Source organism: Nymphalis io, chromosome 28 (assembly GCF_905147045.1).
Source record: "Nymphalis io chromosome 28, ilAglIoxx1.1, whole genome shotgun sequence".
NCBI classification, from domain to species: domain Eukaryota; kingdom Metazoa; phylum Arthropoda; class Insecta; order Lepidoptera; family Nymphalidae; genus Nymphalis; species Nymphalis io.
The window spans coordinates 1,114,936-1,141,050 of NC_065915.1; the positions used below are offsets into that span (position 1 = coordinate 1,114,936).

General features: G+C 34.8%; 1 long non-coding RNA gene and 1 other non-coding gene across 4 annotated transcripts in view; both read right to left on the minus strand.

Annotated features, from left to right (window-relative positions):
• Positions 1–365: 365 nt before the first annotated feature.
• Positions 366–26,115, minus strand: part of LOC126779308 (uncharacterized) — a 51,356-nt gene continuing 25,606 nt past the window's right edge. For 2 of the 3 annotated variants that reach the window (XR_007670284.1, XR_007670282.1), the window contains exons 2-3: positions 21,632–21,718; positions 366–1,646 (exon numbers count right to left, since the gene is read on the minus strand). This is a non-coding gene — a long non-coding RNA (uncharacterized LOC126779308). The remainder of the gene's footprint in view (positions 1,647–21,631; positions 21,719–26,115) is intronic. The other variant, XR_007670283.1, reaches the window with a different exon arrangement.
• LOC126779323 (U6 spliceosomal RNA) lies at positions 20,492–20,598 on the minus strand. The gene has a single exon (XR_007670299.1). It is a non-coding gene; the product is annotated as a U6 spliceosomal RNA (small nuclear RNA).

A 26,115-nucleotide genomic window follows, 5' to 3' on the forward strand; every position in this document is an offset into this window, starting at 1 on the left:
TACTTACAATTTATACAAAATTGTCATATGACTTTACAAATAACAACTTTAAAGGAACAATTTAATTACGTCATTTAAAGCAATCCAATCACGAAGTAAGACGCGTTACAATTGCTTATTGACTGTCAAAAGACTACCGCCATTTCGGAAATCTCAGGGGTATTCCCCCGAAAAAAAAAACAGAACCATTTTATAAAATTAAAAGGAATTGTCGATGGTTAATTTGAATATTAAAATAAAACAAGTGATAATTTATTCAATATTTATTTAAGTAAAATGTTATTTTACATCATGTTACATATATATTATAAATTTGTTCGAATTTGAAATTACAATAACTTTTACGTTTTGTTTTCGCGGCCATAAGTTGGTTGTAGTTTATAACAATCGAAATCTTTACATAATAATATAAAACACAAATTTATTATATTTATATACACATTATAAAAATTGGACATACACAATCATATACTATGTTCATAAAAAGTTAACACATACGTAATGAGAATCAAAACACTAATAACTACGAATATTTTAGCTATTTATTAAACAAACAATTTGAATACATACTACATATTTATTTATTTTAATTAAGATATGCTATGAAATAACACTATTGATATAATAAAACATAACAAATATATTCCATCGATCCACATTGGAGCAACGTTATGGAATACGCTCCAAGCATTTTCAACGACAAGTGGCCTTAACCATTAACATAATGTGCAGCATATACAAGCTACCCTCATCATTTGGTAATATTATCATCTCGACTCTTCCATCTTCATATTCACGACGATATGGCACAGAACGAGCCCTTATCAGTTCTCCGTCCAGTAGTATAAAACACCGGGCAAGAAGAATGACAAGGGCCCGGTACTATACACTTATCTTCTGTCTTCTCGAATTATTTTCATCTATTGTATTTATTAAGAAAGATTATATAACTATCACAGTGCTAGTACATCCGCGGTGGAGCATTAACCTTTAACGTGGGTGAATAACTAAAATCTTACTCTAACCAATAGTCTTGTACATTATAGAAACTGAAATATTAAGAATTTATATATTATTATATCTTATTGCGTGAGATATGTTCACGCAATTCTTCAAGCGGTATTTACTTTATCATAGACACGGTAGTGCACTAATTGCACAATTGTTCATAATTCAAACACAAAGTCAATAATTGCTGATGAAGATTAAACTAAACATTGCTAGTCTATACCATTTAAATAGCGCCATCCAACGTCAAACACTTGAACTATCGAGTCGTTTGCTCCGAGTATCCTCGCGACGATTTCATACACCGGCGTTCTAAATGTGAAACACAAATTAAAACGCAGGAAATGATGTGGTTTTAAGCGGTGACTGTATGGCTGATTTATACATATGTGGATTCAGTCACGTAGATTTCATCTGAAATAAAACTTTAGCCGTACATATAGATAGTATTCGTTTAAACTAAACCGTAATATTTTAATGAAACATTAACAGAATTGAACATAAATGACATATTATACACATAAAATTATACCTTAAAAAGTTTAAAATTATTATTATACAAGACAACAACAAACATTATATCAAATAACACGTTTTCCAATCCCTTTCTTCTCGTTGACGTTCTCATCTTAATTTACCTGAAACAAAAAACGACTGATTAACAGAAATCCAAAGTGGCGCCCGACGTGGGACTAATGAATCATTAACAAGCTTTAAACATAAAATCGCTTTACTTATTTATTGTAATACGTATTTTATAAAATTCATATATTAGTATATTATGCGGATGCACTGTGATATTCACTACTTCATACAGACTAAATATAGAGAAGTCGCTAGTCAAAGTCGCAACTTCGGATAATTAAGACAAACTTGTAAGCGATTGTTGTATATTGTACATATTTCATCAGATAGTTTAAGATGTTTTGCAAATTCTTACGAACTTCTCTTTAGATATAGAACATACTATCAGTTTTTACATTTACACATATATATGTGATTTCTAACTTTTTCTTTATGATAATGAGGTCGCTGACAAAAGGTATAAAAAAATTAACGTTCACACTCGACTCGAGTCTAGATACGGTGATTAAAAATCATTAATCCGGAAGTGGTTTCGAAAGCTTTTGCGAAGTTCGCTGTTTTATTCAGACGATATGTGAATCGAAATTTTGATATCAACTTTTAAGGATAAAATATCTTCTCTTTATATATTAATGTATTCGTCCCAAACTTTTACGAAAGAGCTTTTCGATGTAACCTATATAAATATATATAAGATATAGGTCGTTTTAAAAACAATCTAACCGTTATACTGGCGAATAACGAATAACTCATTAGCTATCTTAAATTTGAAGATTGATTTAACTTTATAATCTCACGTGTAATAAGAACAAAATAATTAAATCCACAACGATTGATAATTAAAATTGTATAACAATTCAGATATTATCTAGTATATATACAATAAGTAAAATATATATTTAATTGATCGCAAAACCTACTATTTATATTTATATAAAGACACATTTAAAGCACTGAATTGGGAAAAAAATAATGATACAATAAATCGCGATTAACGGCACTTAAAACAAATATACGAAAACAAAAAAAAACCATCAACACGACAAGACGTCAATGCCAGAAAATTGGCAAACGATTTATTACAATGAAGTCAGGAGATGTAATGATTCGTGCGGACTACATTTTTCAAGACACGCCTGAATGGTTCGAGCGCGGGGCGTTCACTGACGAAACTTGCAAGCTGCGTCTCCTTATAGCTAGTTCAATCCACCGGTAGATGGCACTGATCGCTTGTGACATTAAAGTTTCGAATGTGATTTATGTACTAAAACTTCTAGCAAGCATTTTTTATTCTAATTATTGCTTTTCACGAATCAAATAAATTTTAATATTCATTTGGATATTAATGTTAAATACGTATGTTATTTTACAGTGTAGTCTCGTATCAGTGCCACGCCCGGTAGCTCCTAAAGGATGAACTCGGTGACAAGTTGTAAATTTGCTTCTGGTTTTGCGCTACTCGCTGATAGATGGAGCTACTTTTATTGTATTTTAAATAAGAGTGTTTTGGTAATATTATGTTACTTTTCCATGTTGAAAATTAAGATAAAATTGTGTGTATAAGTATACAATATATTAGTCGAGTTGGTAATTTAAATAACCTTTCATCGTGAAATGGCGATTAATAGTTCTTCATTTAGATTTTTACAACTGTAACCAGTTTTTTTTTTAATTCAGCAAGTACGTATTTAACGTTAACCACGTTAGTGATTCGATAAATAACACGACCTTATTAATCTTAGTATTGAAAGAAAATAAACTTTACGTCAGTTCAAAACATCATATTTTATAAAAATTTGACAAATTATCGAGAGCAGCGACCATTAATGGTCGATACAATAAGAAAAATTCAATTTCTACTTTGGAACGATTTACCGCGGGTCGATTAGACCGCCGTAATAGTTACTCAGGTCGTAAATCTATTGGGGTCCATTTGACCCAGCTGTCGGCTTATACGGTTTTTACGGTTTACAAGCTATGAAGTTGTTTGAGGGTAGTTGGGACTTTTAATGCTTTTATTGGCTCTGATAGATTTCCAATAGCTAAATTCAGAAGAAAATCGATCAAGTCCCGTACTGACTGACTTCGAACCAGAATGCTATATTTAGAAGACTAATTATAAACAATATTATTTAACTCCAAACACGTGAACCTTAACCGAAGATTGTTTTTTCAACTCCGGACGAGCACTGAATTTTCTTGTGCTCAATTCGTGTTTTCAATTAATCGTCTTCTACTAACCGATATTGGAGAAGCGTAGCGTTTTAATCTACAAACCTTCTCCTCAAAAATAGTGAGTGGCTTTATATAAGTGACCCAGCAGTGGAATAGTATATCATATGAATTTTGGTTACAATTACAATCGTTACGAGTAGATAGGTGTTTGAACATAAGGTTAGCTATTACCTAAACATACAAGTTATTATACAATAAAATAAACATTTTCAATGTGTTCTGTGTAATTGGTATTGCTTTAATTATACATTGCTAAACTGTGCGTTAAAATAGATACGCCGCAGGACCGCAAGAGTAATCTGTAATAATAGTTTAAATTGAATGAAACGCGACCGCTATACCGTACATTTTCACGCGTGCTGTTTTTGTATATTCATATTAAATTTCGATTAATTTCAACAAATCACGCCCAGTTTCAAAATACGTTCATGAATATTCTCTACATACATAAATGCGTGTTTCGTGTTAATGTAGTTTAGAACCAGATCGAAAGATAACAAATTACACATAAGTTTCTTCTTATCACAGGGTGAGATGAATAAGATAGACTTTTCAAATAATCACTAATTTTTAACATAAACATGAGAAATTAAGCCAAACTTAGATATAACTCAATACAAATTTTCAAAAAGTGTTTTTTTTTTTAAGTTCATCTCGATATCATCCACGTTAGGAAACGGTGGTAGCTTTACAGTCAAACATGAGCTGATTCTGCATTTGATTATAAAGTGAGCCATTGTCCTATAGTTTTAAATTATTGCAGAATAATTCTCTGTTATATAAACATATGTATAAGATTTTTTTTTTCAAAATAAAAAACAAGTTATCAATACGTTTAGATGAAAAATACTCGTAAAGTATCCCGACCCTCGCTCATAACGACACCTATTAATAACGTAAAATACTTAACGGCGACAGAAAGAGGTCATAAGAGGTCATTAATGAGAATTAATGACCCTCAGAGGTCGTTATTGGGTATTATTGGTGTGAAGTTTAAATCAATATCTTCTTATTTTACGCCATTTTGCCTCTATAATATATATGTGATTATATTAGCTTTAGGAAAATTTATTACCTTAAGTAAAGCAAAATCATGATTAATCATTTGAAGTATACTATAAATACGATATTGTAATAATTTTTTTTTAATTCTAACGGATTTCATTTTATAAAAATATATTGAATATAAAGCTACCGTCGTTTCGGAATGAAGATTATCTCGAGTATAACCCTGTCTAATATAACGTCTTAACTCCCGAGGTTGATGTCGTATTGTCGATGTGAGGAATGGTAGATATTTATTACGGCACCATTGTCTTTGGCGGTGGTGACTGATATTTGACTATTTAATATATTTTTTCCAAATCAGTTTGGTGTATAACGCATTTAAACAAACACTTTAACCGCAAACCATTCGTTGTATACATATACCGATTTCAAAAGATTAAACTTTCTTCAGTTCAGTGATTTCGGAACAAAAAAACGCACCTCCAAAATAAAACCGAATATAAAATGGGCAAAGATATTTACGAAATGGAAAACACGAATCAACAAGAAAATGCTACGTTTTGCGGCACGTAGTTTAATAAACTTATCTCTATTACCCGTAAAAAGTTGAAGAACGAATCATGATTTTAGTACATACCTTTGCTTTTTAAAAAAAAAAAAGAAAAAAAATAGATTCTCATTTCGAAACATGAACTTTATTCAAGTTACCAGTACCACCTATATTTTTGTATCAGTAGCATCCGGTCGAGTCTTTAATTAAGAGACAATTTGCCATTTACGACTACGTAACGTCTTATACAACCTTCAGATACTTGGCAAGGGATCCTTGGAAAAATATCGTTGAACTCTATTACCATTTTTTTTTCCTTTTTTCACTATTCATAAAAAACCACAGTTACTCTTACACACAATATACAATCGACATTCATAATAAGAATGAATTACGTGAATGTTACGGGTTCTTCTTTTTAAAAATTTGTATTAAAGAGGCTATTGCAACATATGCCGTATGCCGGGAACATTTGCCGATATAAAACCCCCAAAACCATCGATATTAATTAATGAGAATACCTTGTTTTGTAAAGGCTAACTGATAAAACTACGAAACCAAAATACATAACATTATATACCAGAAGAAGCAGCGCGTTTCGGAGACTTTTTGTATAAAATATTATTATACAAGTTTTGCACTTTAACCCTCTCTCAATTAAGACTTATTGACGTAACAAGCGCGAATTCCATATTCTTGTCTCACAACTTAAGGACTACACTCCAAGAGCACCAATCAAAATGAAATTTATTAAAGTGAGCCTATTAAAGCTTTGTAAGTAATTACGAATCAAAAGTGTGCAGGGTTATATAGAATGCAAAAGAAAAGTGCAAAAAAAACCACAATAGTAATTTTAGTTATTTACCAACAATTACGTATATACTAATTAACACGATATGTTAATTAATAGACACTTCCGTATAGATACGTATGTGATCTCACACAATCTCATTACGCACGCGGCTCGCTTTAATTGTTAGTCGTATTTTAATAACGTATGACAGTCTCGAGTCGCTCCATCATTACGTCATCTAATATACAACGTGTATTAACATAAATAACAACAAACTGACTAATGAGAAACGCGTTAATTCCAGGCACGAACCTTTGACGAGGGTTAAGTTACCATGTTCGTCTTGTCATTGGCTTACAATATGGGGTCAGTAAGTCTGCGACTATTGTACTCGAAGCGTTTAAAATTTAGAATATTCAAGGATAATCGAAAAAAACGGGAAAAACCAGAAATAACCAGTATACCATAAGATGAAGACAGATATGTGAGCCATTTCACTATCAATACTAACTTTATCTTATTTAATATATAGATTCACAAATACCGTCTTACTTTTGGTCTTACATGGCCTTTATATAACTAGAGCTCCATTTATTTCTTGTACTGAAACAACATAACTAAGCACAGCAGCTTAAGAGATAAAGTACATATGTATATGTTAATCGGGTTATGTACACAGACGTAAGACTACCGTTAGTACTAAATTATTTATTTAAGAGTAATAATTTGTTGTAGGCTATATATGGCGCCCAAAATGGGACTACATTAATACAATACAAAAATATAAATAAATATTGTAGTGTGTATATATACTATATAATAACAATAGTGGTTTTTTTTAATTTGCATGTATTAAATCAATTATGTTAATATTCCATGCGTAGTGACTGATCTTGAATGTTCCACTGTCGGGCGAAACGTCCTCTCTTAATAAGCATATTTGAAACTCACTTTACACTGCACGATTGTTTCAGAGATTTTACCCGATACATGCATGTTAAATCCGACAAATCCAGAGCAAACAGGTTTCTTCAAAGCAAGCGTGCTACATCCTAGACCCTGTCGATGCTTAACATCAGGCAAGACATCGATCAAACGTATTAATGATTAAAAAAGAGTTTACACACGATAATTTTCTAAACCGCCAAGCACGAAATGAATTATGAATAAAAATTAAGCACGAGAAGTCTAAATAGTGCTTGCCGATTGCACTGGATTTAAATACACTAACCTCGATTAAAACTTACAAATTCTATCCACTGGGAGATCTTACCTAAATAACTTTTTTATTTGAGTATTACATTACCAAACATTTAAACAAATATTTACGATAATATTCAAAACGAATAATACTGTCAGTTTCTACATACATTTCCGTCAAAGATCAAATCGAAAATGTCATCAATATTAAAGTATGATCGATTCATTTTAAAATATAATAAAAATAGCACCCCATGGTGATAACAAGGGGACCAAGCATTTTATGGGGTAAAATGCCATTACGGCATTACAAATAAATTTGGCGTTTTTAGCATTTATAATATAAATACCTTAAATGCTCGTCGCTATAACAGTTAAGCATTTGCATTTTTTTTATTAAGACTATAAATACTTGTTATATATTCTTTTCTTGATTATTGAGATATTGGCGGAATTATTGTGAGCTGACCAAAGCAAAATATACAAAAACTTATATAGTGGCAAATAGGCCACCTGATAGTACATAAGTGGTCATTGTGGCGCATATGTACATATTGGCACTGTAAGAACTATTAACCATCCTTTTTTCTCTCATCTCCATTATCAGTGCGTCACCAACCTTAGCAACTAAGATGTTGTCTTTTGTGCCTGTAGTTACTTACTCACTGTATACCTTTCAAACCGGAACACAACAATACTAAGCATTGCTTGGGTTGAATATCTGATGAGTGTGTGTTACTTACCCAGACGGGTTTGCACAAAACTCTACTAGTAAGTAAAATAATGCAAAATTAATAATTCTATCACAGCATAGAATGCGCAAAACGCGCGATGTCTCCTGGGAGGTTTCACGTATCATATCAAAGTCTTGTTTTATGCAAATTAAAGTCAGCTAACTAACGGTTGCAAATTACGTTCCGAACATTTTTGAGCAGAAGAGGCGAACCTGTTCAACTGACGTGATTAAAATTTCACGAAGGTACACCGATCTCACATAGCATTAATGCAACATCGTTTGAATAGATGATAGTATTAAGGATTGCATAAATACTAAGTTTTATTACTTATAATTGCCAAAAAAATGTATAAATCCATTCCAAAATCCCAAATAAATGTAAGGTGGCATCAAAATGAACATAAAGTTGAATTATTCTTATGCGCACTTTTGTATCTCCACCTTAAAATATGTATAAATTTTCAACTACCCTCAAATTCGTAACGTACTACAACAATGACAAGAACTGCCGGCAAACTATTTACCACTTTTTCGACCAATGAAATAACATAGGTTTATTAATAATATACTAATAAATATACATTTACTTCCTTAAAATCAACATACCAACAACTCCACGCTTTTCATCATCTACACAATCTTATTTGAAGTATTGTTAACAAGTGATTTTTTAAGATAATATTTAAATCAAAATCAATCTCGTTTCAAATGTTATACTTTATATAAAACAGTGTATCCTTATATTCAAATACATGTAATGTAATGTGTAATTTGCTGAACAAACGTAAACTACCGTACAAATTACCCTAAATTCTATAATGTAAGTACTCCATAGCAATAAACCTCTCACGGGCAGGCAGTGCCGAGGACAGATGAATTGATGCCCACTACAGGACTGCCGCCAGTATCTCCATGCATATTCGCTTGTAATTTACGACTTCGCATTATGTATCCAGTTTAGGAATTCGCGTATCACGGTCCGGTATGGACGTCATTGTTTTATGTATATGTTTGTATAACTCGAATTATATACAGGTTTAATTACATTGGGGATATAATTAAAAAATGATTAAATCGTTAGTTCTTCTCACACGAAACGAATCGAGGGTGATGACTTTATGTACAATAATTGTGTCTAGCGTGAGTTTTTTTATTCGATAGCCTTGACGTTAGCTGTCATTTGTATGGAATGAAAACAGCGCCGTCTAGTGACAGTAATCGGAATCGAAAACTCGTACTAAGCACACATATAAAATGAAGATTCAAATGCATTTAAGATCATATGTCATTATGGGATAACCTCAAAAATCTTCTGCAGAGAGCACGCCTCAGCCTTGCAGTGGAACACTTATAAGTATTACACTTCCAGTGAACTTCGTACTACAGATAATCATAACAACAAAAAATTGTTTCAAAATAAAAATAATCGCAATTATATAGAAATCTAATCACCAATAGCGAATTTCTTACAATTTCATAAAATTCAACGAAACAATTTAATCTTATAAAATCCGAATCTATCGTAAAAAAACAGTGTACTTGAATTATACACCAAAATCTTTTATCGTCGAAAATATCAATTCCTTCTCTCTACCAGGTGCCCACATCAAACGAAAGCGACTTGATGAGGATTCTAATTACATCGCTGTGATAGCTCACGTCCCCAGAATAACGTGCAAATTGCATTGAAATTTGGATAGACAAAATGACTAAACACGTCCAAGTCGTACAGCGTATCACGATATACAGCAGAGCCGTTTTGTAAGAACAACTCGAAACAACACGGAACGTGATCGTGAAATTTCAATATTATAAATAAATGTGCTTAATTCGTGATTATAATTCATCTCGTGCTTGACGGTGAAGGAAAACATCGCGAGGAAACCTGCATGTGTCTAATTTAATTGAAATTCTGCCACATGGGTATTCTACCAAACTGCATTGGAGCAGCGTCGTGGAATAAGCTCCAAACCTTCTCCTCAAAAGGGAGAGAAGGCCTTAGCCCAGCAGTGGGACATTAACAGGCTGTTACTGTAAATGCAAAAGCGAGTTTGTCTATTTGATCGTTACACATTCACGTCTTAACTTCTCCGTCATTTTGAAGATTAGCATACGTCGCTGACGTATCGGAAGTGTGCCTATCATACCTATCACCTGACACTTCTTCTCTCAAATAGTAGTATCACGCATCAGAATAGAAATCACAAGTCAATTAACAAAATATCACGTGTGTTATACGATACGAATAATACGAGCTCGTATAAAATAAATATAATAACGGACAAACTAACATACAACAGGTATATAAATAATAAATCGTGTTATCGTCCACGGAGGTCCATCATTACATCCTGAAACAAAACCAGTTACCGTTCCCTTGAATATTTTACACACAATTCCGGGGCACGGGGTGTAGCAATCTGATAAATCTCTCCGGGACTCGGTTATGATGCCTCGTGTTGATCAACTATTCATGGGTTTCGTATTGACGTTCTGCAAACAGCGCCATCTACGTTACGAGCTAACGCGTCAGTCGTTTCGATTGTTAATAGATGGCGTTAGAACTTGTGGTGATTTAGATAAATACGAATTGGACATTGGAAACGCTCTTATGAAAGTGAGAATTATTCATTGTCACTTTCATAACGTTTGTCAACGAGTCTATTGCACTAGGCGACTGGCAAATACGCAACCTGATGGAAAGAACATTGGCGCTGTAAGAAACATTAACCACTCCTTAGATTGCCAACTAAAAATTGACGTGACTTGTTCTTGAATTACACTGGCTCACTGTCCTTTAAACCGGTTCATAACAATACTAAGTATAGCCTATTCCAACCACAACAGGAATACACCCAAATAAACAACTTTGACACCGATATCATAAGTCTCCGACGTCAATTGACGAGATATCACTGGTCGAGATCTTGAATAATCTATGATATTCAATATGGCTTCGCGAAAAAATGGCGTCTTCAATGTCCGCGAAGTTGTTATCTGAACCTCGAAAGTTAAATTAATGTGGTTATAACTGGTTAAGTGGAATGTTGTCGTATTATCAATAATGGTAAATTAATCAAGAACTATTTATTGTGCGTAATACAGCAGAACAATTAGAAAATCGCATGCAACGGTTTGATTACCTGTATTCCTACTCCGATTGTAATAGGGTATAGTGCTGTTTAGCTGTCGAATATTCGACGAGTTGATACCTACCAAGACGGACTTTAAACAGCCTTACCACCGAATATAATATACCATGTATCTAATATGTATATAATATGTGCTTGACGGTGAAGGAAAACATCGTGAGGAAACCTGCATGTGTCTAATTTCACTGAAATTCTGCCACATGTGTATTCCACCGACCCGCATTGGAGCAGCGTGGTGGAATAAGCTCCATACCTTCTCCTCAAAAACGGAGAGGAGGCCTTAGCCCAGCAGTGGGACATTCACAGGCTGTTACATTTTACATTTAACATTTACATGTATCTAATATATTATAAAAATAGATGTTAGTTTGATGTTAACAAACTTTCGACACCGTTTGACCTGTCACATTGAAAGTCATCAAATATATACATATTTGTATGTGTATATATTTCATGGAGACTTTTATGCTATTTACTTTGTTATAACACGACGCTAGTTGGTTCTATTGGTATATGTATACACAGAGAGACAGCAGAACATCTGTCGGTTTTGATGGTTATGTTAAAAAAATCCAAATAATACTGGTGGTAGGGCTTTGTGCAAGCTCGTCTGGGTAGGTACCACCCACTCATCAGATATTCTACCGCAAAACAGCAATACTTGATATTGTTGTGTTCCGGTTTGAAGGGTGAGTGAGCCAGTGTAATTACAGGCACAAGGGACATAAAATCTTAGTTCCCAAGGTTGGTGGCGCATTGGCTATGTAAGCGATTGTTGACATTTCTTACAATGCCAATGTCTAAGAGCGTTGGTGACCACTTACCATCAGGTGGCCCATATGCTCGTCCGCCTTCCTATTCTATAAAAAAAAAAAAATTTAGATCAAGATTTAATAATGAGAAAATTATCAAAATCTTAAATTTGTAACGCATAACATGTCGAAAAATCTCGCAGATATATATATTTTAATATATAAGATCAAAACTAAAGAATCGTAAAACAAGTACACGGAATACAATACATTTTAACAACCAACTCGCTATAGAATTGTTCGTCTACTCGACGCTTGGCGGCGCTACGTAATCTCATTAGTGAATGTACTAAACAATAACTGGTACGAATCGTTATAGATGAAAGGAATTCTACAAAGAGAAATACAAAGTTTTCGAAATGTATTATTCTTCTTGGTTGATATATACAAACGTTAATGCATGACATCTAACGCTACGGTTATAAGGTTGAAAATTGAACGGGCAACATTGTCGCGATTAAAATGATAGTACGCTTTAGAATTTATCTGTTCTGTTGTAGATTTTATAGGGAAGTCGTTACCAGCTGACAGTTCAGTGTCTGAATCGATTTTGATCGCGTCGAGATGTCTTTGAATAGTTTCAAGTGTACGAAGTCGTATTTTCAACTTCATTTCAATCCATTCAAATACAAGGCATATATATTATAACAAAAAAAAACACAAACGAAAACTGTAATCGTAAAATTTCGACCGTGAAACCTCGTAATAAATCATGCAGGCACATCAAACTAGGAAACTACATATAACAAAAACACAGGACAAAACGTCTTTGGTGACAACAAAGATAAAATAAATAATATTATATGTATATAAGAACATAGCACACACTATAAGAGTCATATAACCTCCCTATATTTAATTGAACAATACATTTATCTATAGTATTTTTATATGTTTTTTTTATAGAATAGGAAAGCGGACGAGCATACGGGCCACCTGATGGTAAGTGGTCACCAACGCCCATAAACATTGGCATTGTAAGAAATGTTAACCATCGCTTACATCACCTATGCGCCACCAACCTTGGGACCTAAGATTTTATGTCCCTTGTGCCTGAATTTAAACTAACTCACGTACTGCTGTTTTGCGGTAGAATATTTGATGAGTGGGTGGCGTGCTTGCACAAAGCCCTATCACCAGTGAAAATATGTAATCTTTGTATAATACTTCAATTAACAAATGTAATATATTTGAAGCCTTTTATTTGAAGCCTGAATTATATATATATATGCGGTTATGTGTATTTGCTAGATTTCACGGCATGACATATGATTATTTATTTAGCTCTGTCCACAAATATAACAACGTAGACAAACAAAATGGAACGATCATATTAATTAATAGCCTGGAACTATCCCACTGTTGGGCAAAGGTCTCCTCTCCTTGTGAGGAGACCTTTAACTAGTTTTCGCCCACAGCTTCGCACACGTGTGTGAGATGGAAGTGGTGTTAGGTGTATTCAATATTTCATGATGATCCGTTGAGTAATTAAGTCATGAAAGCGTAACAAACGAACAAACAAACAACTCGCTTTCGTATTTATAATATTAGTAAGGATAAAATAGAAATATTGAGCATATGAAAACTAGCGGTACTTGTCCGGGGTTAAACTGACAATCTTTGGTTTTAATCCACGTGTTCTAACTACTGGGCCATATAGGCTCGTCTTTTATTCAGTTAGTGTATTAATATAAAACAATGAAACAAAACATCCCTAGGACAATCTTCACAATTAAATTTTCGAGCGTGTCAAGTGCTAAATTTTAGTTTTGAATATACAAACGAACAATCAAACGTATATACATATAACCGAAACGGTGCTGCAAAAGAGAATCGTCGAAAAATAACCCGTCAAATGTCATCGTGCATCATTATAACAACTCCAGATGGGGTTGAGGGCGCCCCCGAAATTTTTCGAAGTGTCGAAAACGCCCGGGGCGGGTTTGACAGGGGCGTTATAATCGTTACGTTAAATTGAAAAGTTTATTTTTAAGGGTTGAAATTTTTCGAACACGGGGTGAAATTAGTGTGTTCTGACCGTGTTTCGTCAAATTTGGTACAGTGACCTGCAGATTTTTTTTTTTTGTGAACGGGGTGCGGATTCACATATACGTATACTATGCTAGTATTTATATTGAGCAACGCTTTGTGTGGCTGGTGGTTTGTGAGGCAGATCTTCCGGTCCTGGATTTAAGCTCAGAATCGGGTCAATTGAGATTATTTGCGTCATCTCAGTATCATTATGGTAGTTGGGAAGCTGGCAGGGATAGACTTCAGAGACCCACGCCTGATCTGTCTAAATCCGATTGGGACTACTATGCAATTTGCAGAAAACATTATATAAACTCGGAACTGTTTTAAATTATATAAATACATAATTATATCTATCAAACCAGTACTATAATCTTACTATAATATAATAATAATAATGCGAAAGTGACTTTGTTGTACGCTAATGTCTACGTGGTGACCACTTACCATCACGTGGCCCATTCACCATATAAAAAATAAATAAAAGTATTTTAGAGTTTCGCTTTGTCAAATATTATCAAAATCGGTGTAATATATATTTTTAAATGGAACAAAGATATACAAAAATATATGTAAATACGTATATATAGTATGTTATGTGTAATTTTGTACACTAGGGGATTAGTGCTCCATAAGCTTAGTTTGTTTAGGATCAGACGACTCAGAGCTTTTGTAATTAGCGTTGTTTGTCTGTTTGTTGTGCGTTAACACGGTAACCCTTTGATGTGAAGTTTTGTTTCGAATGCGGCTCAGGGCGTACGGCGTTTGTACCCGTATGTATTTTTCCATCATTTTAAAATGGCTTTTTTATCCGGTAGATTTTCGTTTTAATTATTAATTAAATGTTTTAATATCCAAACATTGTTATTTAGGTATTGCAAGTTGCAAATTTCTTACCTAAAAAATAGGAAAAATTATTAAATTTCAACACAATTATTTGCTCCTTTGTATGCTATTTGTTTAGGGTGAGTAATGAACGTTAAAGTAATAGCTTTTTAATGTCCCACGGCTGGGTAAGGGAGCTCCACACTTTAAGAGGTTGATGGACACATATGTACCAGAATTATATTCTACACAGGCTGATTTCCTTACGACGTTACCCTTTACCGTGCACGCTTCATCTTTTTAAGACAAACGCGTTCCAAAACAGCGTTACAAGTACAAGACACATCTTAGAACCTATAGAATTAACGATGTAAAGTGTAAGTAATATTTCTCTCGGTGTTAACTTGATGGTACCACCTACCACCTGACCAGTTACCGTTTGCCTTGAAATGTACACACAAACAAAGCATGTGATACAAATAAAAAGTAATAAAATTAAAATATATTTCTGTAACAGTTAATAATCAAATAAAAAAAAAAACACACCGAACAATAAACCCTATTTAAAAATGGATGCAACCGGAAATGAAATCGGTACCCTGTTTGGATATGATTAAAATCTAACCTTATAATAACCCACTGACCCCTTCGCCCTTAAATCTTTTAAATGTCGGCTCATCCCCATTTTGAAATACCATATGGTATCCAACTAAATGTGGCAACGGTGATTGTCCATTACGACACAGCGACGTTTAGCGCTGTACAAAGCGATAATAATTATTTCAAAGAATTTGTATTTACATAGTGTAGCTTTATAAATATTGTTATTTTGTTTCTATTTTAAATAAATACATATTTATGTACTGTTTATGTGACAAGCGTGAACTTTCATGTTGTTGTACAGTATAGGTTATTTCCGAGATGACCCAGTGGTTAGAACGAACCTTAATCGATGATCTGCGAAATTTTCATGTGCTTAATTTGTGTTTATTATTCATCTCATGCTTGACGGCGAAGGAAAACATCGTGAGGAAACCTGCATGTGTCAAATTTTGGAGTCAAAACCCGCATTGGAGCAGCGTGGTAGAATAAGCTGCAAACCTTCTCCCCAAAAAAGGAGAAGAGGACATTCACAGACCGTTACTGCTATAGATGATTTAAAAAATAAAAACGATGGGGCGTTTTTATTTTTTAAATCATCGCGCTACACTTCCATAGGATCGCTGTGTTAATCTAAACGATGCAGGTATTATGATACTTAGCGGAGCCCGCAGCTTTGTCCGAATTACACTGAGCTCATAAAATGGTCCCCATTTAGATTTATCTTAACTATGTTTACATTAAATTTAATTATTATTTAATACAATTAAGTCACGTATGGCGTCGTCGGTACACGAAATAGTTGCTATTAGAGATAATTGACACTGTATATAAAAGACAAATTGTCGAGTTTCTTGCCAGTACTTCTCGGTAGAATCTACATACCGAACCGATGATAGCTTTACATTCGATTCAATACTGTGTCATGACGTCTCAAAAGTACCTACAAGCCTACATGAATAAATAATTATTTCATTTGATTTGACGTATTCAACACAAACTTCCTCGTATTATTTTCTGTAACCACCGAAGACGCTCCGTCGCTTGTTAAAAACCACCTCCGCGGCGTATTTTTAAAAACACGTTGAATATTTTAATAAATGTAAAATATATTCGGACTCGAAACCAACGCCACTATGAATGGAGCCCACAAAGCCAGCGGCAAAATTAAAAAAAAAAAAAAAGAAAAAGTAAAACAGTATTCCCCGCAAACAAAAATAGTGGCTTATTACTAGGCTTTTAATTACGATGCATTGTTGGAATTTCTTAACGTTTTAATTAAAATTTCACGGAATGAATGAACGCGAGCGACTGAGTGTTATTTTATACTTTTATATATAATACATATATTCATTTATATACCTACCATATGTTCGCGATTTTCAGTATTCGATATGGTGCAATTGTTAGTAATAATTATTCTATAAAATATAAAAATGAAATAAAATAAACCGCCCCGGTCGTGTAGTGGCTAACTAATAAGAATTGAATTATCGAGGGTTCGCGTTCAAACTGCGGTTCAATTTCAATTCTCAGTAGAATTTGGTAATTGGTAGTGTTTCCACCGTGCTTCGGAGAACACGTCGAGCCATTGGTGCTGATGACTTTTTATTATTATTATATTGTGAAGGGGATAATAGGTGCAGTTGTGCAATATAAAATGTCATACGCAATCGGCTAGTCTACTTTGATTTAATAGAATCATTTATTTTATAAAATAGGTAAGCTGTGAACTAATGGGACATATGATTATAAATAGTCACCACCCATAGATATTAGCATTGTAAGAAATATTAACAAGCCCTTACATCGCCAATGCACCACCAACATTGGGATCTAAGATATTATGTCCCTTGCCTGTAGTTACATATATATATATAAGCCGAGATGGCCCAGTGGTAAGAACGCGTGAATCTTAACCGATGATCGTGGGTTCAAACCCGGGCAAGCACCACTGAATTTTCATGTGCTTAATTTGTTATTATAATTCATCTCGTGCTTTACGGTGAAGGAAAACATCGTGAGGAAACCTGCATGTGTCTAATTTCACTGAAATTCTGCCATATGTGAATTCTACCAACCCGCATTGGAGCAGCGTGGTGGAATAAGCTCCAAACCTTCTCCTCAAAAAGAGGAGAGGAGGCCTTTAGCCCAGCAGTGGGACATTCACAGGCTGTTACGGTAGTTACATTGGCTCAATCGACCACGCTGAACCAATACCAATGCGGGTCGGTTGATACTTATGTGTCGGATCAATGAAATTACAATTAGACACATGCAGGTTTACCTCACGTTAATTATATATCTTAATATATATGTATATCGGTGCTATAACTCATAACCATAAAACCGTTACCAACCGGCTTCTGTTAAAATCGTAAATAATTTAAACGTTACACTAACAAATGATGGAAAATTATTGGCTCATCAAAACATACATTTGTCAATGTCTGCGCACACACCATCTCCGAACATTATTTCACGTTTCCCATAGTTCCCCTAGTTCATAAAACGGGCTCTGAGAGGGGCGTCGCTCGTCTGTACGCTCAGCGACCCCATCCGACTACGCACGGCCAGCACTTGAACAGATGTATAATCTGTCTCCGTCTATCTGTACGTACGTTCGCGCCAATCACGGAAACTACAACGGGGATTTTAATTTCGTATAGATACGACTGATTCGAGAGACGGGTTTCGGGAACGAAGTTCTTCCACGAACTTACAGTTGAGTAAAATGCCAAATATCGTCACATAACGAAAAAGCGTTACGCCTACTCTAAGCGACCTTTCCTCTCCTTCTCTTTATTACTCTTTCCATTTTTTTTATTATCACATATAAATATATTTTATATAGGCTGATGAACTTGTCTGTTTGGCCGTGCTGATCCCTTTTACATTAGTTTGGTTTCGATATAATGTTTTTGCGTTAAATAGACAATTTATTGAGAAAGGTTATAAGCATATGCAAAACGGATCATGGACCATGTACCTAATGATTAAAGGTTACATAAGGAACTTTAGCCCAGCAGTGGGACATTCATGGGATGCTACTTTTAACATTAATAAATATTATATACGTGAGTTATATAAAGCAATTAAAAACCCTTGCAGTTACATAATAAACATTGTATGTATATCGTTCATTTAATACCTTTTATTTAGCCGCTAACAAAGCGATTGATAGCCGAATTGATTAGGTCATCACACCCTCGGTTTGTGATCTGGGGGTGCGGTTACCAGAGACCTTAGTGTAATAGATGCGGCTTGTATAAAAATATAATCGTACGAAGCGTTTTAAGTCTACATTCATCATTCGTACTGCGAAACTTTGGAATGCTTTGCCTGAGTCTGTATTTCCCGATAGGTACAATCTTCAAATCCAGAGTAAACAGGTTTCTTATAGACAAGCGTGCTACATCTTAGACCGCGTCGATGCTTAACATCAGGCAAGTCAACGGTCAAACGCTGGCCTATTAATAGTAAAAGAAATAAATATATCTAACAGTATATATAAAAACATATATAGTGTTAATTTAATTATGCTTCTTTCATTATACGACTTATAGCACTATGTACATATATGTATGTATGTATATATATATAAAGAACAAGATCATCAATGTACGTGTTTACTGACGTTATTTAATATTTTTTTATTAGCATAGACTCACTGCTGTGTTTATTTCGTGACCTCTACATTGAACCGGGCGGTGGTAGCCCTACATTTAGTAAATCCTATTAAAATTACGATTCAATCGAGCCGACACGTGTTTCGAACCCGGGACGTCGGGAATACGGCCTCATATCTAGCCACTAGACCAAAAAAAACATCTAGGATATTGTAAATTGAATGCTTTGATCACAACTTTCCATCAGCTTACAATCTCACATGCATTGACATTATGACATGCGGTATTAATGACGAACGAATCCTTAACATAATGGTCCAATATTCACGAATATCGCGAGTATATAACAATCATGTAAAAACACAGAAACATTACATTGTTTTTGAAATAGTGTCATGTATCTATTGACGAGCCGGTTACCGTGGTTGGTGGATGCTTGCCTTTCACGCCGAAGGTTGTGAGTTCGATTCTCACCCAGGACAGATATTTGTGTGCATGAACATGTCTGTTTGTCCTGAGATGTCCTGTCCTTACAAAATAAAAGTAGTATATGTAGTATATCAGTTGTCTGGTTTTCATAGTACAAGCTCTGTACAAGCTTAATTTGACATCAGATGGCCGCGTGTGAAAAATGTCCCGGGATATTATTATTATATTATATATCTTTTAGTTTAAAGTTAATTTGTTTTAAATTTTAATTAGTTAATTTTTTTTAATTAAAATTTTTCTTATTTCTGCTTTTAATTTCAATTTGTATACAAATTTGTTATTTGTATATCATTTCGTAATTGTGTTTGGGAATGGTGTGTTCCCTTGTAATGGTACATAGTTAGTTTTAAATAAATGTAAGGCATGTACAACTGTTGGAGATCGAAATGAATAAATATTACATTACTACAACGGAACCACCCAAAATAAAAATAATAATAAAACTAAATTATACAATCGATATTATATAAAAAGGTCAGGACACATCCAGCGGACCTCTCGTCCGGAATGAAAACAATAAAAAGAGGTTACGAGGAGTCGGTTTCGTCGCTCAATAAAACAACTAAATTGGCACCCGGGTCAACGACCTTTATTGCACTACTATATAACACCTAATTTCCGTATATACGTGTATGTAATCTACAAGAGGGTTACCTTTTTCTTTTTTGTACGCTGGAAAAACGCGTTAAGCGTTTCCCCCACAGGAAAAGTGGGGGGGTATGTGGGGCTTACATGGGCTCACATGTTGTGGGGTATGTGGGGATGTCCAAGACGCCGAGTGCGCCGTCTTAACGAGGAGCGCCACGGGATCGCTTTCGCATACTACCGTGAAAAAAAAAAAATGGTGGAACGCTTCACGATTTTGCGTGTCATCCTTGCGCAGGGGCCACGCTAAACTTCTCTGTATCGTTCCAATTTTAGTATATGTACTGCCGAAGCGAGTACTACAAGAGGATTACCTCGTCCAATACCAATTTATATAGCTCTTTCTTCAATAGGATTTTCATACAAGCTTTCATCCCCATCACTAACTTAAGGTTTAAATGTTCAAAAATCCGCCCCGAGTGTTAACCTATTGTGTAAAAGAAAGGTATGGAAATCTTCATAGTACTAGTCACAATCGTTTGGACTGGTTGATGTGTGCACTGACTGCAGTGACTTATTCCTTTATACATATTATATAGAAGATTAACTTGACAATCTATTTAAGTACGTATATACGCTTCCGACCGTGGCTATGCCCGCGTGTGAGGAAGGGGAGCGGTCGAGTGTTAAGTAGCCTATGCGTGATCGTTGGTCTAGTGATTAGATATAAGGCCGCAGATCCTGAGGTCTTGGTTTCGAACCCAAGGTCGGACCTATAGAAAGTTATTTCGTTTTCCTGTTGATGATTCTCAGTAGCAGCCCGCACTTGAACTCTTTCCGGTCGTGTCCACCCGTCAGATTATGAGAGTTAGGGAATAGAGAGTGCACCTGTGCTTACGCACACACTTGCGCACTATAATATCTCCTGCGTAGTTGGCTAATCTCTCTTGAGATTGGCCGCCGTGGCCGAAATCGGTCTGGAGGACTAATATGTACATTTCAATTTCAAAACCGTAGAACTTCCACACAAACCTTCACACACGACTTTATTCCCTCGATGGGTTTCAAACATAGCATATGTGCTTGGAATCCAAGCTTGCTTCAAACTAATTTTTATCAAAACCACATATGTGGTTTAGCCGCGAATGCGTAAACTTAGTTACTTTAAAATTTATAATATTTTATTAATTACTATAAAACTTTTGTATGTGTATGTCACTGAGTTTCTACTAAAAGGCTGGCCCGATTTTGATAAAAAAAAATTGTGCATGTATAATATGCTATAATAGGTCAGATTAATTAATCTCAATATGATTAATGTTTTACAAATATAGATAGTATGTATTTGGTCGAAATAACAAAATTATTAATAATTAAAAAAAAAAATACATACCGTCCTCTACTATCAGTCTCGACATCTCGAAGTCGACTCGATTGCAACGCGAACGTGACACAGCATCGACCTCAACACGACGAACATCTGCGGACAAAGAAATGTAAATTCAAAACAAACTCTATATTCGTATCGGACAAATATAATGCTTAATACGTGTGCAGACTCGAAACGAAATCACATATTTCGTTGCGCTTTGAAATTTTTTAAATTTAGAACTATTTACTTATGTTTCGAATATCAATGGTTCCATTTTTAAATTTTTGTCAAAACTTTTTTTATTTAGCAACGTGAATTGGGTTCCGGTGTGTTCAACATTTCAAATTAATCATCAATTATACCGCTCTGATAGTGTATCATCAAAACGAAATTGATTTCAGCGTTTACATATAAAGATTGGTATATATAATAATAATAATAATAAATAATCTTTATTCACGTGAAAAGTTACAAATTATAATGAAGTCCCTGATTTCTGAGCTAGGCTCAAAAACCTGTATTACAGAGACTATGGCATTGTATACAAGTGGATAGAAATTGGCCATCCCTTACATCGCCCGTGTCACCAATCTTGGAAACTGAGACGTTAAATCCCGTAAGTCTATAGTTACCATGACAACGGAGCACAACAATACTAATATAGCTGTTTAATACTGTACTGAACTTAAATACTATATTAAACGTTTATGACGAAAAATTCTGCCATTTGAGACAGATTACGTCAGCCCGCAATCGCATCAAGCGTAGCCACAATACCGAGAAAACATCAACAGGAGATAGCAACTATTCATCTCAAGTCTGACAAAAAACCACCCATTGTCACCGAGGCTCACAGCGATAGCTCTGAAAATATTCAACGAAAAAAAAAAAAAAAAAAAAAAAACTTAAACGACAAATGCAGACGAGCCGTAAAGAGTTTTGAATATGACAAGAGAGAAATTAATTTTTGTATTCGCTCAGAACGAGCCACGCTAAAAATCTCCGTATAATTACGGGGTCTTTACCTTGCAAAAAGAAATGTAAATAATGCCGGCGACAAAGCGAGATCGTATCGTGGATGGCGGTCCTTAATTAAAAACTCTAATTTCAGAGATGGGCTCCGAAACACGGTAGCGAGTGGTCCTTGTGTTCATCGGTATTGGGGTCAGAGTTCGCTTCGGTTGCGAGGGGGGGGGGGGTGTAGAGAGGCGCTTATGTAGTTTCACCGTGGAGTGTGGCCTTTGTTGCATTTACGGTAACATGAATTTTAATCTATAGTAAAATAATAAATGAAGGGTTTCGTCTGTTGTATATATAATATCTCGTATCCTGCTCACGGGTATTCCCCGGACTCTCGCCTAACTACTCCCGTCCGGACCGGCACCGGTCGCACCGGTGCGAGCTATACTTTGACGTGATTGCTATTAAAATATATAATTATCCATTCAGAGACAATTCACAGCTCCCCTTGTATTCGGAAAAGCCATTCCGTAAGAACTCATATCGTTTATCACGCGTGAAATGTCGTAAATCGACTGGCGTTAATACGCAATTTTGATACGTGTATCTTGTAAACGTTATAATTATTAAAGTCAATGTCGCATATCACATTCTGATATTCCACAGTCGTTTGCGTTGAGTTGCGTTTGTTCTTACAGAATAGCACTACGGATATTCAGCCGTTAATAACTTTATATATACATACATACATATCTGTATATTAATAAGGATAATTATCACATATATAACAGGGTTATTATATTTCATTCGAGAAGTAGGATAGCCATGCTTAATATAATGCATATGTCTAAATTCACTGAAATTCTGCCACATGTGTATTTCAGCAACGCGCATTGGAAGAGCGTGGTGGAATAAGCTCCTCCAAAGCTTCTTCTCAAAAAGACAGGAGACCTTTAGCCCAGCATTGGGACATTCACAGGCTGTTACGGTTACGGCTTAATATAATCCGGTTCCTATATTTAACGATTCGTTATCATATCACTGACCGATCGTTTTTGAGTCGTTTCATTAAAACGCTTATAACGTACGCCTCGTTGACAACTCTAGCAAACAAATCTTGTTTATAAGAACCGACAATACCAATAGCAGTAATAATAAAATTAGTAATTACCTAAGTGACTATTGACTTTATAAATTGAAAATAATTATCTCGAGAGATGAGATCTTCGACTAATTAATTAAATCAAATCGAAACGTAATCGTTACGATTTAACCGTTTTCCTAGTCTACTAACACAACTGGAGGATGAGATTATATACATACTTTACATAAATACATACATACTTTACGTACGTAACGTTTCTAAAATATGTTCAATAAAGTTTTTTTTTTATAGTATATGTAGGCGGACGAGCATATGGGCTACCTGATGGTAAGTGGTCATCAACGTCCATAGACATGACATGGTAAAAAATGTTAACCATCGCTTACATCACAAATGCGCCACCAACCTTGGGACCTAAGATGTTATGTCCCTTGTGCCTGTAATTACACTGGCTTACTCACCCTTCAAACCGGAACACAACGATACCATGTACTGCTGTTTTGCGGTACAATATCTGATGAGTGGGTGGTACTTACCCAGACGAGCTTGCACAAAGCTCTACCATCAGTAAATAAATTCCAGTTGCGAATACCGTTACGAAATGAAATATTAGCATAAGCTTCTAGGTCACAAATTCAGGGTATCAATAGATACTTTTCACATCACAACGATCATACACCATACATATCGGTTTTAAATATAACTCCGTAAACTATAGTTATGCAATCCCATTCAAAACGATCAAGCAATTTTACAGACAAACCTACAGACAACATTATCAATAAAGTGTAAAACGTAATAAGAGCCGAGATGGACCAGTGGAAAGAACACGTCGATCTCTATCGAGGTTCAAATCCGAATAGGCATACTTAGTTTACAATTTCAGTTTATAATTCATATCGCGCTCGGCGGTTAAGGAAAACAACGCGATGCAACTTCCACGTGACGGATAAAATACACACGTGGTGTATCCGCCGACCCGCGATTAAGCAACGTGATGGAACAAGCTTCAAACATTAAGACTAAAATACTAGCAGAAATGCGCCATAATAAAATTAATAAATATAAAAAAAAACTATTGAAAATCTCTGAAATATTAACCAATTTATATAAAATAACCTCAAAATGTCAACATTGTCGTTATGTAAAGTTACATATATATATATATATTATCAACTTGTATGATTATTAATATTATATAAAGTTAATATGTACCGTATAACGGGTGATGTTTCGTGATCCCCTACCATCGCAACTCACAGGACACTCACTCGCGAACAACAAAATAAATATTGACGATACGAATCGAATTTATAATATATTTTTAAAATTGGAACGCGTGTGCGACGGACGTCCGCGGAGTTCAATTTGCGGCAGGAAGCAACCAATCGCGCTCGTTCCCGCCTGTGTGACTGACGCATGCGTACTCCCCTATGCGACGCCATGTTTTTAGCTAATGACTGTTGCCTGTTCGAACGGGTAGGGTTACTCGAGCCAGTTGCTATGCCGTCTGACGGGAATAATTCTTTTGTGTCATTGAACCGGATATATCCGGATCGTTTGCGAGTTCGACACTTACGGATTACGTGTGAAAATTTACACAATATACATTATATTGTACCGTACAGATCAATGAGATTTAATTAAGCGGGTTTTGTTGGTTTTCGTTCTTTATTTTGTACGATGTATAGTTAAATATCTTTCTCTCTTTCCTATTATCGTTTCATGTGAATCAATTGAACATTATTACTAATAATCAGTTCATTTCTGATTGTTGTGCAAAGCGTTATGTAACACAACCAACATTTGAAACGACAATCTACAAATGAATTCAATCAAACTAGTAATCCTATATTTATAAAGATTTAGTCATATAAGATTTATATTTAAAGTAATTAGCCACATATGAAAATACATAAAACGAATTACATTAAAGAAATCAAGAATCAAATATACAAACAAATTTTTAACACTAGCCCAAGTAACTAGCCCGACTGAATTACGTCACGAGCCAGTGTATATCGTACGATACAAACGGTGCACGACGAGCAAGAGGCAAATTGAAGTCTGACGGCGGTAGATGTGAAATTAAAAAGTTCGCGAGATATAGTCGGGCGAACGATGGGGGTTGTTTTGGGGTTATTGTATAGGGCACCCGCTACTCTAGTTCTGATTGAAAAGCTTGCCGTCGAAAAGACGTCTCTACTTATGTACGTATATATACATACATACATACATACAGCCACTAAGTAGGTATTGATGATGCTCCGTAACGGTATATACACAGATATATACATTTGTTAATAATGAAAAGAGATAAAATAATACTGATAGATCATTATGAGGAAAATCTTTTAAGCAACATCTATATACTAATATTATAAATGCGAAAAACTCGCTGTCTGTTACGCTTTCACGCCTAAACCAGTGAACCGATTTT